The sequence below is a fragment of the Taeniopygia guttata genome, chromosome 2, assembly GCF_048771995.1.
Source record: "Taeniopygia guttata chromosome 2, bTaeGut7.mat, whole genome shotgun sequence".
Lineage (NCBI taxonomy): Eukaryota > Metazoa > Chordata > Aves > Passeriformes > Estrildidae > Taeniopygia > Taeniopygia guttata.
The window spans coordinates 93,267,966-93,287,020 of NC_133026.1; positions in this window are offsets into that span (position 1 = coordinate 93,267,966).

The following is a 19,055-nucleotide window of genomic DNA, read 5'->3' on the forward strand; positions in this document are numbered from 1 at the left end:
GTAAAGTCAGAAGCATTTCCTTTCTGCCTCTGAGGACAACATTTTGTCCACAGATTGTAACTTAAATGTATTTTTATCTGAAGTACTATGTTTCAAAGGCTGGTAAGAGATTTATTGTGATGTATTAAACCATCTGTTTCCAAGGACTGTGCTTCGCATTCCAGCATTAGCCAGTGCTTGTGGTGCTGTGTTTTTGATTCTCAAAGCTCCTTTGCCATTTTAACTTATTTGTAGGTAACTGAGTGTTTTCACTGACTGGTAAAGTAGTTGTCCTTGAGCAGTCAAATCTTGAGCAGTCTACAGGGGAGGTCATCTGCAGGAGTACTTGCAACTTTTGCTACTGGTTTTTTTCTTTTCCTGTGCAGACTCCTAATAAACTTTGGAATCTATAAAAAATTAAATGCAAAGTAGCAGCTTTTCCAAAATGCATCAGTGAATGAAGAAAATGCTTTTACAGAGCGATGTACAAGATATTAAATTCTTTTTATATAGCTAGCTATAAGGTGGAATATATTTTAGTCTATTTCAATAAAACATATAGGTCAAAATGGTACAGGTCTGTGGGTGATCAAAGTTCAAATGGTGTGAACTCTTCTTTCATCTGCAAAGAAAACAGCAGTTGTCAGGGAGGTTTTCTTTCTCTGTGAGCATTGTACTCAAACTCAGAAAGCTTTTGGAGGTTGTTCAGTGCTGGCACTCTTTTGTTATGATTGGAAAAAAATAAAATTTGGAGAGATAACAGTTTATTTGCCAAAAAAGGCAGGCTTGGCTCTGCCAAACCTGTTTACAAAATCTGGGAAAAGTGAATATGACAGACACAGGTGAAAAAACAGACACAATTTTGCTGCCTGGGAAACATTTGAATTTTGCTATTTTTGTTATTTTTAAAATATTGTCCAGTCCAACATGGCTTTTCATGCATAATAGTGACTTGGGAGCAGATAAGCATATATTGACTGCATGGCTGGTAAGTGAAGTGCAGGAAAAGAATAAGTAAGGGCCATCACCACCTCCAACCAACGTTCCAGAATCCTGCTGTTTTAAAGTAGCTTGATTCCCACAAATATCATGACATTCAATTCCTTTTCCTAATCAATGTTTTTGTCTTTCAATGACCTGCCGATCCCAAATTTCAAGAAACTATTTGTTCTCTTGATGTAAATAAAGCAATTAATTCTTCAAGGCTAGTTTCTTGCTTTGTGAGAGGATAGATTATTTCACATTAAAAGGGAAAGTCTAAGAGGTTTCTTTTTCTCCTTAATCTCTGTCTGTGATTTCATAAGAAGGAAACACTAGCCAGGGCTGTCCTAGGCATGAGTAAGAGATCCTAGCAGCATCTCCAAGGATTCACATGGTATTTCCTGGCAAATATGCTGTCTATGTGGCTGAATTGTGCTGCTCTGCTTGTGCTGCTGAGGAATTGCTGTCTTTTGACACAGTTTTTGAACTCAAAAATTCAGGAAGCCTACAAAAATAATATGTTTTAGGTATTACCATGACTACCAACTAAAGGTAATAAAGAAAATAGCTTGTTTGCCTTAATCTCTAGTCACATACAAAACAAATATACAGGCAATTATTATAGAAGTCTCAGAAAGTGGACTTCAAGCATACAATCAAAGCAAACTCAGAGCAACTCATAAGCAAATATTAAGAGCTTGAGCTCTTTGGTTTTATTTTTTTTTTTTAATTCTGAATTGGATGTTGCTTCACTAATCTTCTTAGAAACACAGACATTATTAAAGTGGCTGTCTAGGTTCTTAGTAAAATCAGGCATAATTTTTTTCATTATTGTAAGTTAAGATTTCTACTTTCAGTAGTACTGCAGATAGCAGTGAATCAAGGTTATGTCACATTAGTCCTAAGGCTGGTTTTGCAGAATAAAATATTTCATTTACATGCTCTGGTTAAAAATGTGGCATTTCTGAGTGATAAAAACCTGTATGATACAGCATTGGTATAATATCTGGTATACTGTACTTTGAGGAATGAACAGGAGCCCTGAGTGCTGACACAACCATTGAACAGATGATCTTACATTTAGAATATGGTATCTTATTCTGAATAGAATTTATCTAGCAAAATATTCCAGAAAGGGTGCTGGTATCTTGCCTTCTGAAGGCTAGTTTTTGGAGGAGGTCTGTCAATTTATCTTTCTGTTTCAAGTGGATTCTCAGTATGCGATTTTTGCTAGGTTACCTACCTAATTCTTTTTTTCACTATCCTTCTCCCTTTTTTTTTTTTTTTTTTTTTTGAATAATGCTTATAATTTGTTTTCTCTTGAATGGTTGTTACTCTACACATATGTTATTGTGGTTCTGGAGAGAGCTGATATAATAGCTATTTTGGCAATCCCTTTTTACTACTTTGTTAGGAATTCACAACTGTTATACACTTGCAAAAAAACCCTAGTTGCTCTACTGTCTTCTTTTTTTTTCTCCTAAACACTAGATTTAGAAATCTTACTTCTCTATGCCCTAGCCTTCCCAAAATAGAGCCCTCTCCAGGAGAAATTCTTATGCTTGTGGAACTCCCAGTTTACAGACTAAATCTCGCCTGTGGTCCAGGAGAGGGGGGAGACAAAGGAAGTTTTCAAACTTGAAAATGTATAAAAAGAGAGATAATCTAAAGAGGGAAGACAGAACTACACTGAATACTGAGTCCTGAAAACTCCCTGCTAAATGAAGCAATTCTCAAAACATTTATGGTTGATTTTAGGAACCAGAATTTGTCAAGTGTTATTAAGCAGCAAGCAGTCAGCATTAGACAGAAAATATCCTTAGACAAAACAACTGATGCCAGCCAAAAATCTGTGCAGAAGTTATTCGTAATGTAATTTTTTTTCTCCTGGTGATTTGTGTGTAGACTTGCAAGTTTCTTCTTATACACTGGAGGAAGCTTTCAATTTGTACCCAGAATATTCCTTTGCTAAAGTATATAAATGTCTTTCCAATTTGCAACTATACCAAAATAATTTGAGAAAATCTTTGTGCCATTGGCAATGGTACTGGGTGAAAGGTGTTATGTACCTTGTGGAGATACTCTACCTATGCAGGACCATCTCCAGAATGCATCATGGTCTGCATTTGGATCCCTGGGAAACAGCATCTACTGACAGTTTTGTAGACTAAGCTACACTTGTACCTGTTTGCTCATTTATTGAACATTATAGGGGCTGCTTCAGCTTGTTATAGGGAAGGTTTTGGTGCTGAAGTTTGCAGACAAAGAAAAAACACCTTATGAAAACACTTCCTGTGGCAGACATTTAGCCTGAATTTTAATGTTCTGCTGCCTACTTCAAACAATTGAGGTGAAAGAAAGAAAATGTAAGAGATGCAAGGTTTGAATTTCCACAGAGTGAATATTTTGTGTTCCTGCCTTCTGCTCATATCAAAATGTTGCTCATCACTAAAGGTATGTCACTTTGGAAAAATCCCATCCTTTTACTACCATTTTGCCTCTTGCTGCTTTTGCTTTGAAGAACACATGTTTAAAAAAAAACCCTGAACTGATTAATTTGGAAGAGATCCAAACAGTACATTTTTCTTCATTCATGGAACTTTTGTCTTCATTTTTCTCCAAAACAAAATTTTGGCAAAACCCCATGTAAGTTTTCAAAGCATCTTAAGACAGTTTGAATTTTCCTTTGAAAAATTATTCCATCACAAGTATTTCCAGCCAGTTGTACTGGTAATGCTCTTCAATTTTTTTGAGTGCTTGGTCTCCATATTCCTATCTAGGAAAATATGTACAGTTAAATAAAAATAGTGTTAGTATTAATAATACTGAAATAATAGTAGCATAAATTAATATATTAAAGGGGGTGTACAGAATTTGCTGTGGTAACAATATAGTAATATACATGTATTATTTCTATTGTTCAGATGAAAAAAACAGAGTAAAAGTCTCATGTGACTCTCCTAAGAGCCCACTGCAGGATATGACAGCCTTGTTCCACATTCTTGCAATTTGTTCTCTACTATGTCTATGTTCCCATGATAGAAAATAATTCTGGTTGTCACTAATAACAACAGCATGGAGTTATGGGCAAGGTGGAGAAAAATAGTTTTGAATCTTGGTGTGATCTTGGGTGATACGCTAGACCTTGGGTAGATGCAACGTATCTCATTAAGGTGATTTAATATCCCAATTAAAAAAAAAAAAAACACTATAATTTGTGTGCTTACCAAAATTGGAGAATCACAACATTACTTTTTATGTAACCTAAGAAGAATCGCAAAACTGAACAAAAATGAGAAGTACTTTAATTAGAACTAAAAGTCTTTACATTTTGCATCTGTTTAGAAAATACGTAGAAGATGATTGTATTGGCACTTTGAAATAAGCCGAATTTGGGTTACTTACAAGCTTAAGTATGAAAACCAAAATATACTTTAGAATTAGCTAGTAAAACTCCAGGGTATGTTCATGCAGAAGATACTGAAATACACCTTTTAACCTTTTCAAGATGTTAATCAACTTTTGATTGTGTTTTTCCATCTTGACTATTCTTAAAATGGAGCAAGAGAGGTCTAAGCTGCATATTCAAGTTGACAGTGATAAAACATTTATTTCCTTTCTTTCATGACACTATATAACAGACAGGTGAAAGATGGATTTTATATTTTATGGAGCTTAATTTCTTCTGAAATATGAAACAATATAAAATTATGTCTTGACTTTTTCATATAAGGCAACTCTGAAATATAATTTCTGATTTCTGGATTTTTTTTCTTAAGAAGCATATGAACCTTTCTATATCAGTCTTAGTTGAACCTCTAGTAATTTTTCTACAAATACCTATGCTTGTAATACCCATTTTTATTGTAGCCAAATTTGTTGTTATTTAAACTAGAAATACAAAGCAAATGAGTGACTATATGGTTGAATTATTTTAATCAGGCATTCTTAGTTTATTGAAAGATCATTGGTTTTTAAATTTCAGATTTCATCAAGGGAGATTAAAAAACAAAACATTTTCTTTAAAACCTAACAGAATTTTTATACAGCTTTGCCAAAAAAACCTGTGTATTTTGATTTGCAAATCAGACTTTGTGAGAATTGTGGAGATATGGCTTCTTGTCTCCATTCTCTTTCAGGGACAGGCTTTCCAGATACTCAGCATTTATCACCCGGGTGCTGAAGCCAGACATGCTATGTTTTGCAGCACACTACCTTTGCATTATCCTAGAGGAAATGGGGATGGACCAAAAGAAGAGAAAAATGGACCAACAGAATAGAATGAAAGCAGATAATGTCTGACATATAAATAATTTTTTTTTTTTTTTTTTTTTTTTTGCAACATGAGTGTATTTCCACATCAGCATGTGTTGAGGTGTTCGGAAGAAAAATTTTATTGTTTGTATTACTACTAAAGGGTAACTAATTTTCCTGGAAAATTCTAACTAGAAAAACACTTTTTAATGAGTTATATTCAAGACTTAAGCCTTTTGTTGCTAACTCCTGAGAAGGTCTTTAGACAACGTCCTACTTTGTAGAAGGTTTCAGCTATCAAGGTCAGGCTCTAGAATTTACTGCTCAGTTTCTTAATTTCCTGAGGTTCCAACTGAACTGATTCAACATAACATGCCTACCTTCCCTATTTAGCATGAGAACTGTGTTTATTGTATGGAACCAAACCCACAGGATATCGGCAAACCACTTCAATGTGGTGTCTCCACATTGACTTTTCCGCCTCCACATTCTTTGTATCCACTTGAGAAAATCTTATCAAGAAGCTGAAATACCATGAAAAAAGATCTTTTTGTCCTGAAGAACTTTGCAATCCTTTGGTATCTGATTCCCCCTTAATGAAAGGAAAAATATTCTGTCCCAGATTCCCGATTTTATTTCCTGCTGTTGTTGTTGCTTGTAACCATTGTATAGTTAGAAAACAACCACATCCAGATTTAATTACTCCCTTCCCTTTCTGGAGTGTGTTGAAGGTATGGCAGGGTCATAGTAATGTACAGGAGATTGATTAATCTGTGCTTGGTCTTCTGCGTAGGGGAAGAAAGGAAGAAAAAAAAAGAATCTGTAGGATTTCCAGGAAAAATCAGGTTTAAAGAAGCCTGGTTAAAATCAATGACTCAAACAGCACTACATATTGGAACAGAGCTGTGGCACAACCTACAGTGACTGAGTCATCTCCAGAATGATGTTTGCATGATATATATATTTCTTTTTTTTAATGAGAGCCCTCTTCATGACATTTGGAGAATTATAAATCAGATCTGACTAACAACCTTGAACAAGCTGCCAGTTGAGACAAATCCAAAAAACAGAGCCTCAAGATTTTAATCTCAAACAGTTTGTGCAACACTATGCAAAGCAGATGAAGGAATTGATCAAAAAGAAATGACTATGTAATCAGGAAGGATTTTTACCCCTATTTGTCCTGCAGCTTATTTTAGAACTGAGTTTTAGTCAGTCATTAAATTGATCAATCTATTATGCTACTCTCTGTCTCAGTTGCCTGATATTAGCTGTTCTGTCTACTTCACTTACAGCTTGTTTTTCTCTAATCACAATTTTAACTGATTGATTTAGCTGTATGTTTGTTGGAGGTTTCTAATGGTAACATCCCTCAATATCCAAAACAGAGGGGAGTAGAAAATAATTTTGTAATTCTGTTTTGGTACGTGCATCATGGAGATATATCTCACTTTCTTAATAAACAGATTTCTGGAATACTTAAAGTAAAATCTCAAAGTTCTGCATGCCCTTCTGAAAAGTCCATTTCTATGCAGACAGAAGTCATGTTGTCTTTGATTTACTTGTTTCTTTTTTTTTGGCATAAGGTTGCCTTCATACACAAATGTCATGGCTGGATTTTTTTTTTCTCTAGGAGTTTAAACACTCATCCTCTTCTTGAGTGCATCCATTTGAAATGCCCAAATGCAGTCCACTTTTTCCCAATTTTTCAGCTAGGTTCTGAAAACTTCCAGGTCAAATTATAGCTTTTTGAGACAAAAAAATCAGACAACAGAATTGAACTTACTTTCATGATTGTCTCAGGAATTTTGGCTTAGTTTGCATAGCACCATTTGATGCTTCCCAGATTTCAGATAGAATGTTAAGAACCATCCCTTCTTAGTATCCCTAATCTATTCCCCAGGAGACTTTTCTGTGAAGGATTTTGAATGCTTTCCTTGTACAAAAGTTCTTAGGCAAAGCTGTGCTTTACCATGGCACTGGTGCTTGCACACCTCAAGAGAAGAATGGATGCTTTAGTAGCAAATATGCAAATCACATCACTTTATATGTCCTCTTTTATCAACAGAGGATGAAGCAATGTAAAGGATCAGATTCTTCAATATTTCACTAGAGAGACTGGTTCAAAGAAACTTGAGAGAGAAGATAAATTAATTACTTTGTTTGTTTATAAACAGTTCCAAAATCCAATTCTTTTTGATCCTTTGAAATTTGGGTCTACCATAAAAAAATGCAAATCAGTGAATCTTGAATTCTGAAGTCAAATTCGTAATTGAATTTTGCTAGATTCTGCATTCTCTTAGAGTGAAATTCAAAGGAAAAAAAAATTATCAAAGCATATGAACCCTGGGAAACAAATTTAATGGAGATTGGGATTATTTAAGAAAGCATAACTATCCCCCAGTTGAACACAGCACCTCCCTTTCTATAGATTTTGCCATCATGCACATATTCTGAAGATGTAAATCTGGGTTGTCTTTTGCTTCTGTCATTTTTAGATACAGTTTTTGGTATCACTTCCTGCCATTCTTTTTTTGTTGTTGTTGCATTGCAATAGTGAACAGAATAATACTGACCAAACAAAAGCTTACTGCAAAGTTCCCATGTCCAAATTTTTGTAGGTATACATTTATAATTGATCTAGCAGAATTAGACCTTGAGAAATCATCTCTTTACATACAAAATATTATAACAATTTCTAAGGATAAGTCCTCTGAGAGAAAAATTAATGTGAAAAAAGCCCCTCATCCTGTGCAATCCTGGCCTCTCCTGGTGGTTCTTTTCACCCTTCCTATGTGAAATTGCCCTTGGAATGAAAACAGAAAAATACAGTAGGGAAAATTATGTATCTCTGAACCCTGGTGTAATTTACATTAGCACTTACAATAGGCAGAGTGAAACTATTAAGTATGGACCTATTTACTGTATTTGCTTTAGACATTCCTGTTGCAGAAACATTTTTAAAGTGAGAATTTTATTCCCACTCATGCTTATTTTCAATTATTTTAAAACAATACATTAAAAAGATTTGTGATTGAGAAAATACTAAGTTGACTGAATTTTCACATTTGATTACTGACCACTGCTGAGAAGCCAAGTTTTCTCCATTTGCTGTAAGTAGATGAAAACATGGCACCTGGGACTTTGGCTCTTTGACCCAACAAATAACTTGTATTCATTCTGAGATAAAACGTTCCCTTTAGTCCTCATCTAATTACTAAATAGATTCAGTAGCTTAAAATCTTCAATCAAAACCTAACCCTAAGCCTTCATGCAATTTTTCCTTCCATTAATATTCTGCCCAAACAGGAGCTATTTGTTAGCAATATCTCTCTGGTTTAATCTGTTATATTAACTTGAATAGAAGTAGGGTATAGACCCTATCCTATGCAAATTGAATGTCTACCTTCCTCCTAGTGCTCTTGTAGCTGCCTGCTAATACTTGTAAGCAACACATCAGTACTTTGCTTAGCACTGCATCTGTAGCTGTATCAGCTGTATGTGCTGTCTTGGCACGGATGAAATAAATTAGATCCCTTCAGCATATCTTTGCATTTAATTAGAGATTTTTTTGGGGGAGTTCCTGTTGATTTGAAATGTGAATTTAGGACATTGATATATGATGACCAACTTAAGGGTGTTCATGATCTTACCAATTTCTCTTATACTTTATAGGCAGACTGAGCTATCTCAAATTTGTAAATTTACTTGCCCATACTCGGTGTGTAGTTGTAATATAAGTTTTGTAGGCAGTTAATACATGAGATATGTTGAAATTTAGTGCAAGAGTTTTGGGTAATTCCCAAGGTACTGTGGTGTATGTGTCACTACTAGCAAAAAATTCATCACCATTTCTCTCAATTACCAGTAATTATTTTGCAAAATATAGCTGCTGTAATTTTTACCTTTCTTTTCTGTATTTCTGGAAAATATTGTCTATGTGAGACTATCAGACAAGTATAGTTTTTTCATTTTTCTCTCTCTTTGTTTCTCATACAGAACCATGAACCTTGTATTTAAGTTAGGATCATAAAAATAAGGAGAAGTCCAATCAAAAGATTGTATTTTAATCCAAAAATCCATAAAGAAATTAAATCTCTTAGGAGAAAGAAGCCTTTAATTTTAAAGTTTAAATTCTAACAGAAGATTTACAGTAAGAAATAATAGATTTTATATTGAAGCTAAGCTGGGAAATGATTGAAAGCTAGGGTGCTTAAAGCTTAGACCTCTCTCTGCCATCTATCTTTACCTCTACAAGTTTATGAAACATTAGTACCTGAGATTTCTTAGCTCTTATGTCTAAGCAAAAATACTGGGGAAAGGGTGTCTAGAACCCCAGTGCCCTTTGCAACCAGGCATCAGTCTGGAGTACAGTTTTAGTGGTCTTGATGGGTGAATTCCATATGGGAAGATGTGTGTGTTACTGTTGCTTGATTGATCAACCGCCTTTGACACCACCAGTGTCCTGGTGCAGCTGATTGACTCACAGGGCCTGGCTGGGCTGGATGCACAGCTCTGAGCTGGCTCTGCCTGTTACTCTTGGACAAATGACAAAGACCCTCCCTTGTGGGCTATATAGTTTTCAAATCTCTATGTTTTGTAGCATCTTGGTGGGATCCATCATCGAGAGCACAAATGCACAGCTATCTGTCTGCTTTTGCAGAGGCAGTCGCTATTATTGCCCAGATGCCCCAGTGCCTGTGAGAAATAATTACATGGTTGAAAAGAATCAGGGTGCAGCTTTTTGTCAATAAGACTATGTGAGGTTGGCCAGCAAAGGCAATACTTCAAGAGGTCTACTTTTGTTTAGGGTTCTTCCCCATGGGTTGTTAGTGTGATGCACAGACCCAAGTTTCAGCTGGGAGTGCCATTAGGCATGAGTACATGGTGGCAACCATATAGTACCACACAGGTTGCAATGTTGAGGAAGGTCTTCTTTTGGGGTTAGCAAGAAGTGCATGCTCATTTGCGTTCAGTGAATTATTAATTCCAGTGATCTGTTTGTAAACTGTCTCCAGTTTACAGCAGTTCATTTTGTCTTGTGCCATGTATGAAGAGCACATGGCAAATCGATTAATATGTAGTGATCTATCTCACAGACAAAGGAGTCCCAGGTTAAAATGCCACAAAAGTGTTACACACATATTTTTGGTTTTTCATTTGGGACTTCATTCTTCCAAACCAACCTGGTATTTGCAGCATTTGAAAGACAGTCTTGAGCCCACTGTGGTGAGGATTCTGTGGATGACTGGCCTTATGAGGATGTATCTTGGGGATGGACTTGGATTCCTTTCCACAGAAAATTTTCATTGCCAAAGACTGAGGAAATTAGTTTCATCCCTGTCTCACAGACTTTAAGACTAAAATAATATATTTGGGGTAGTTTTGCCACTCTAGAAGTAGCAGAAAAAATTATTTTACAATTGTCAAAAGCAAGAAATGGCATGAACAGCATCAAAAATTTCTTGAAAAAAGGAGGACTTTTTTTCAGACCAAAATATTAATTTGAAACTTGATTTTGTGATGGTAATAATATGCTATAAAATCTAAGATGTGAATCATTAAAAACCACAATTAATGATGATGCAGTCCTCAAAAAGGAGAGATACAACAATAGTAATTTTGAATAATAGTTCTAAAATGACAAAAATCAATGAATACTAATATGTGTAGTAAAAAAAACTCAACTGAATTAGCTGACAAAAAGTGAACAAATGGCATCACACCATGGCTACAGAAAAGCTTTTGTATAAAGTAAACTAGCAAGAATACAAAAGAGAAACTGCTGGCACATGTTTTGTGTAGAGAATAAGATGAAGTATCCCAAACTGTGTCAATTATTAAAACTAAAGGCTCAAACTTTGACATATGATCTAGAAATCATAAATTGCACTTTCAAAGAGCAGTGTCAGACACTCTAATCTTCCAAGTTGCTTTAAACAGGAGATAAAGTTTGTAAACAAAAGCACTTTGTTGAAACTTTCAACAGATCAAAGTGTAACCTTAGACTTAATAAGAAATAATAAATGCTGTTAAAGTCTAACAGTGGGGAAAGATGCATGCTGAGATGAGCTGCCAGTAAACACTCAGTGAGAATTCATAGATGCACAACTGAACTGTTGCTGGAAGTGTTTAACAGAACATTTTAATCAAAAGGGCTATTATTACACAACTCAACAATCCCCATGAACTGGTTTTCCTACCTCTCTGCATCACTGAATATTGGTCTTAAATGCTGGACAAAATTTGTTTATGAGTACTGAAATACATTGTCTGCATGAAGAGGGCATATATAGGCACTCAGATATCTGAGACACTTCCCCAGCTCATTGCAAATGATTTCCACATAGGTCAGCCTAGTTTATTCCATTGTGGTTCACTGGGGATGATTCAGGTGTTTTGTGTTTGCAAACCAAGCAAGATATTAGATAATATAGATTTGTCCACTAGACTGACTGGGTAACTTTGGACTCATTAAAATGAAAATACTTGGTAACTGTTCTTAAAAAAAAAAATACATGGAAATGAAACAAAAAAACCCTCCAAACCCTCACACTCTTCATTTTAGAAAGACCTTCATAAAAATTGGATTAAAAATATTCTGTAATATCCTGACCAGGTCTGTACATACTAGCAATTTAAACTCGCCCTTTTTAAAATGACACCAGGGAGATAGACGAGGCTGTCCATTATCCTCTTTTCTTTTTGCAATTGTAATGGAACATTTAGCACGATTTTTTCAGCAACAAAGAATTGCTTCAAGGAATGAAAATTGGAAACTCCATAAATTTCAGTTCATTGTATGCAGATGACATATTGATTTGCTCCTGTAATCCTGGTCATAATCTGTCCATAATCCTGCAAACAGTGGATTGGTTTTACATTACCCCTGCCTTCTTTGCAACTACAGCGATAAAACCTGTTTTCTTAAAGTGAACGTGCTGTTGCAGAACCTACTTAACAAAGTATGACCTGATGCGACATGATAATGCTAGATACATTGAGATAATTATATGTGAAGCTACCATCAACAGAAAACAAAAAACCTCTCTTCCCTGAGTGGAGTGGGAATGGCTCTATGAATGGCCTTAATTTTCTTCAAACTTCCTTTAGAACTATAAAACCACTGAATATGATAGATCTTTCTCTCTTACTACTGAATTTGTAGTTTGTACAAGTGATAGATTTGAGGTCTGTTTCTTAAGCACTGCAATCACTGTTACAAAAAGGTGGGTCAACTTCAAAACATTTTGAGGTATTTCATATTAAAATTTCAGTTCATTATGCTTTGGATGGCTATAGCTGCAGACTATATTGCTTTAGTAAGTGTTACACATAGAAAGAAATTATAATGACAAAACCCGTATGCTGAAATTACTGGTAGTTACCTGAGAACAAAAACTCTAGTTGTGGAGATGGCTGAAAAAATGTTGGAGTTTTTCTTTTGGTTTTTTTTTTTTTTATCTACTCCTTGAGAAACTCTCAGAGTGAATTCTCAGATCTTTGTCTAATTATTTAAAAGAGCTTGAAAGATTGGAACAGATACCCAAAATTTGGTGACACTTTCCAAAGTCCAAATATCACATAGGTTAAGGTGCTCAGCAATTAGATTAGTCTGGTCCATTGTTTTGCTGTCAAACAACATAAAAAGTGAATTTTTCAGCTGTACCTCATACGAGTAGACTATGTAATGTTATATTAGAAAGGGATTGTTGCACAGATATATTGCCAAATTATTTCTTTTCTACTACTTAACTCTCAGATTATTTCAGCAAAACCTGAGTTCAAATGGAGCTTTAATTTTTAGAATAGGTTTGCTCTGTTTGGAATAAGGCTCAATAGTGACTCATTCCAAATATATATTGATTTTCTTTAATATATTACACAGGTTATAATTAACTCTTCAAAGAATAGCTTTGTTTCAGACAAATTTGTCATTTAGCTGTCATAAAACATGCATACCATAAAACACTAGTGTGTGATGGAGTATCCTAAATTAGCTATTTGAAAGGAGAGTGACAAAATGGAAAATTGACACAAATGGCTTCTGCTCCAAAGTTTTTAATTTAATATCAACTGGACTACCTACCTGCTTTTTACTAATTGCACTCATACATGAAAATAGTACTACCTTCTTCTGAATATATCACACTGAAAGTGAGCAAGCAAAGTTTTCTATCAGAGAAACTAAAATAATCAGCACATTAAAAAAACCTGGAAAGCTATAATGTTTGTTTTCAGCTTTCACAATTTCCATAATATAGGTGATTATTTCTAGACACAAGGCACTCTATTTCAGTCCTCTGTGTTTTATTCTATTAATCTGGTAGTGTAAATCTACTGAAGACCAGACTGTAGATTGTAGGTAATAAGGATGCAAAATTAACCAAAGTCAAAATCAGGTAGTGCATATATAACACTATACTGAGGAGAGAGAAGGCCAAAATTATGCTGGTTTTCTTCAGTAAAGCATTAATTTATATTCCAAACAAACAGACAGGGGAACTGTATTACTGTGCATATAACTTTTTCTTGAAAGTAATAAAAAGTAAAATTCAGAAAATGTCTAACCAAGGATGGATGACTTGGAGCAGTGTAAACCTTAATGTATCAAATAATATTGAACAGTATAACCCTGAAAAACTGTGGAGAAGGGGATGGGGTCCTTTGACAATTGTAGGGAGATACATACATTTTAATTGCATCTGTTCTAAAAAAAAATCTGACCCACAGGTAATCTTTCTTCATTTCTGCTTTAAATATACTTGAGGATGGCTGAAACCTAATTATTGTGGGCAGTCAAGATACATGCACTGAAATATGGTCATTTTGTCTTACATTCTTCAGTCTTCTAGAGAGGTGAATGTGGTAGCAAAAGAACTATGAGGTGATCTTTATGAAATGGGTTGGTTTTATTTCCTCAGTACTCCATGCTCAAATGGAAACACAGTTTGAGCCATCTCTCGCTGGTAAAGGCTAGAAAATGGAAATATGCATCTGAGTATTTCTACCTTGTCTGTGTGTCTTCTGCATTGCAGATTCAATTATTTATCCCTTTCATTAATAGATGTATCCTTACATTTTTCCAAATGCAGAGAAAAAACCCAAACATTTTCTAGCTAAGTAGCCTGCGTACTTTATTTCTTAGTAGACATCAGTGCAAACTTCAGATTAAAAATGCATATTTACTTGTTATGATGAATTTTCCCTCTTAGTTGGAGAAGCAATAAACATAATTTCTGGTAAATTTATCACTTTGTGTTGCTGAATTTTATTGGCTGCTTCTATTTTGAACAAGCTGGAAATGCTGGGTTTTTGTTCTTTCCTCCTTGCAAGACCTATGATTTTAGCATATTTGATTTGAGATGCTACGCATACATAGTTTGTTCTGTAAGTTTTGAGCCCAAGTGTACTGAGAGTGCTAGCAGATGTAAATTAACATTTTTTTACCACTATGGGGGTTTAGATGTTCAATCAAAATCCTTCAGACCTGTTTAATGCAAAATCACAATTGATAACGATTGTGAAAGATTTCATCAAGTGTGGCATCTAGTCTATGTTCAATATTTAAAGAGCCACTTGTGATTTATTATGTGTACAAAAATTTGGAAGAATTCTCAGCAAAGTGTTCATTGGTAAGTCATCTTACCTCAATCTGTTTTTTTCATTATGTCTGCTCCTGCCTCAATGGGTTAAATTAACTTGCTATATAATCATGGCTACGCTGTTGTTTGGAATTTAGTTCCATGAGTTCTTTTCAACTGTTGAAATAATTTCCCAGACTCCATTATCAGAATTTTCCTCTGCAAGGGTAGTGTTTTATGTGTCTCCTGAGTGTCCTATAAACTCCCAGTATTAATAGTGTGTTAGTGGTGATATTGATGCGTGATAGCACGGATACTGCATACGCTGTTATAATGCTTTAAGACAGTAAACCATTTTTAGAGGCGTTCTTTGCAAGGCTAAGTCTTGATAGTGTAATATACCACTGCTAATTATATTGATCTAATTAATCTAATTAAATTGCAGCTAGATATGTTGTACATGTCATTTATCTGTATTAACATTATGTAAACCTATTCTGCTTGTCTGTGCATTTTATATACAATGCCTCTTTAGCAGCTGACCAGGAAAGGGATTGTACACCTCCCGCATCTTATACTGGTGAGAAAGAGATGTGGTCATCAGGTGGCTTATGAGATACAGAAAGCCTGACTGTTTTTTGAATCTGGTTTTGTTTGAAGAGACAGGATTTTCTGTTCCTAGAGGTTAGGAAATGTCTTCTCTGCTTCCTCATTTGTTCCTATCACCTTTGACAAAAACATGCCTTCATTTTTTTAGAATTTGAATGCATCAATTTAAACATATAACTAACAGACCAAAGATCCCAGAGTCACTTTTGTTGGACTGAGTGAAACATACGACACATAACTGTACTGCTTCAGTATTTCTCTCTTATGGAAGAGAATGAGTACAGGGAAAATTCACTCCAAAAGGAGCAGGTAGCTCTTTCCTGATGCACCCCACAGCTGTTAGCTCTGCCTTCCACCAGCCGCTCCAGAGGAGGACTTAGCAGAGGCCAGCAGTTGAGTGAGCAGCAAATCTTTGACTTTGTTGGCCATGGCCTCTTCTCATGTAGCAAAGGCTCTTTCCATAGTGGTACATATGTACAATGTACCATTGTGGTTCTAGCAATGAAGGGTAATGTAAGCAGATGGTATCTCTACCCTCCTCCTAACACAGGACACACACTTGAATGTCATCCAAACTCACCCTTTTCCTGGGTTTTCTTTTACCATCAGTTGAATCAAAGCAAATATTCCTTCAGCATGATCTGCTTTTACAGACTTTGAGTAGTTTCTGCTTCTTGTTTTTAATTCAGAGACACTCCATCATTTTCTATCATCCCTGTTTGGCATTAGGAAGACTCACTTGGTTCAGTTGCTATTCTGAGTTTGCTGTGTCACTCTGCAGAGTCATGGCAGACTGTGCCACACTCAGGGAAGAATGTGACTCTTCTTCCACATCAGCCTCCTGCAGCAATTAATGCTGCCCCTGCTTAGCTGGTCAAATCAGCTGAATGCTAAAAATATACAACTCTGGGCAGATTAGGAGCCCAAAACATAGCTGAACATTGTGTTCAACTGTCTTGATATTAGATTTTCTTATTTTTTAAAGATTAGAGTAAGTAAGATAGAAATGCCTTTTTTATCTTCAATTATTTTGTAGAATTAAAAAAAAAATCTGCAGTGAACATCATATGCCAGGTCTTGCTGCTGCTTATATGGAGATATGAATGATCCTCCTGTTTGCAACTGACCACTGTCTTGTTGCTGATGAAATTGCCTTCACATTTCTAATGTCAGGAAAATGAAGTAATAGAGAAAAAGAAAATAAGAAAAATGTTTTTTAAATTTAATTTTCCTTTGAGCATTGTAAGAAGAGGTGGTTTCTTCAGCTTGCTTTTGGTAATGACATTAGCTTTAGTAGAACATTTTAAAGCAATTTTCAATTCTGACTAATTTAGCTAGCTATCTACAGTTATAGTTTTCCAGGTGAAACAGTTTTCAATTTCCAAATAAATTAATTCAGAAATCCACACAGGCTTTCAGCAGTAGTCTAGTAAAATTCTAGAAAGATGCCTGGTTTACTGTGCTTGGACACTAAAAATGTAGTGTGAGTTTGCCTTTTTCTTTTGTTTTGTCTCCCTTTCACCAGTAGGCATGGGACAGGACTTCATAAGGGAGAAAATTTAAAATTGGAAATCTTCCACTGGTTGCTTGTTCCCCCCACTCTGTTCTAAAGTCTTTTAGACCATCTAGAAGCCATATGAAGAGCAAAGGTGGCAGCCACAATCCTACTTTTATCTCTATGTGGTGTGCATGTATTGAACATGAGATGAGGGACTGGAGTTTGCAATTTAAGGCTTTTGCTCAGTCTGACATGTGGCAGGGAGATCAAAAAATACTTGAAAGAGGAAGACAGGAAAGATGAAGAGCTCTGCAGATGACAAGTCGAAGCCAGTGGAAACACCCTCAATGGTGTCGGTAGACTGGGAGTCAGCTCCTGTTAGAGAGAGGCCTGGCATTAATTTTTCTGAGAGAGTGAAATCCTGGGGGTCTCCAGAAGAGAAAAACAACAGGCCTGCAGGGACTTTGGAGCAGAGCCAGCAGAAGCTGCTGTCATCTCTATCCTGCTGTCCTTTCTTGAACTTGGCACAATCAGCTGATCTGCATGATGTGATGTTTTTATGGCACTGGTTATAATTGGTAGTGATAGCAGCATGACTGAAAGAGACAGCACATTGTATCAAAACAGGTTGAAGGGAGGATGAGATTCAGTTATAAAATCTTAAACCTCATTTCATCTGAGCATTTTTTTGGCTAATCAGAATATTTTCTGTGAATCTTGGAAATTGCTCTGATCACAAACCAAAGAGTATGAGAGGGTCTCATTCATAAGTGCTTTATCTTCTCAGGAACAAGTCGATAAGCCTTTATTGTTTAATTTTTCTTTCTTGGGAACTGGGCAGCTGACATTTTTTCAAAGTCCCTTAATTTGTAGGGGACTTTGTGGGAGTCACAAAACCCCATTAACCGTATTTTTCAACTGGCTTTAGGAGGAATATATTTTAAAATGGTAAAAGAAAGACTTCGAACAGCTTCTGATAACTCACAGTTTAAGCATGGCTATAAAAAGAAAATGAAAAGGCAATTAAAAATGGAATATTTCTTTCTTCAGTTCCCCTCCCCCCGCAACTGTAATTTGTCACTATTTCTTGTAGGCAGACAGAAAGATGAGGCTACAGAAGATCATTTAGCACTGCAAAGCTGGCTGCTATAAAGCACCATAACTTGGCAATAGAGTGGGGGACTAATTTTTTTAAATCTGTATCATCCGCCTGAAAAAGTTCTGAACATTTAGGGTTTTTTTTTCTGAAAAATTGAGAAAGAAATGGATAGAAATTAATTAATGTCTCAGCAGCACTGGCTGGTGTCACTAAAGGTAATAAGAAACCATATTTCTTCAGATTCTTCTTCTTCTCTATAAGTACCCAGAAATCCCCACACGACATGTGAAAAAACCGCACAGACTATGTAGCTCAGAAAATCCACAAAAGAGGGCATGAAACACTTGCACTGTCCATGCTTGTGTGTGCAAACTGGTATTTATGCTTCTGCAAATGCATTTGTGAGTAGATATCAGGAGTTTCTCTGGTCACTGGTCTGCAGAAGGTGGGGTTGTTCATGTGTTCATGTCCCTGCTGATGCCAGAGACACAATCACTTCCCCCACAAAGAGTATTCTTTGTTCTGACCATACCTCTCTTTGAAGATATTACAGTTCTGCTGGGGTGGAGGTGTTTTGAGGGGCCATGCTCTGTCCAACCAAAGGAAGACCTACATCTCAACTCCTTGCCTGGGCAGAATGGCAGCATGAGCTGGTTTCCACATCAGAACAGGATAACCAGAAGGCCACAGGTTTCCTTGCCTGGATTTTACAGCAGTATTGTGAAGTTTGTGTTGCTAGTTTAGGTAAAATTATTATTTGTATGCTGCTAAGGAAAGGTAAAATAGTATTATTTTAAAGGGTCTCATTTGACACTCTCTCTTGTTTGTCTACATGTAAAGTTTTACTGATTTATATCTTGTGTTTATGAAGCAACCACACTATATCATCCAAGTTCAAGTTTTGAGAAAAGTTCACAAGTGCATATTTCACGTGAGCCATATGTTGAGCTGAAGGCACATAATTTACAAACCCTTTAAGCGATTGTGTTACCAACAATTCACATTTCTGCTCTCAAGATAAAGTCCTAGCCCATTCCATCTGATCAGCATC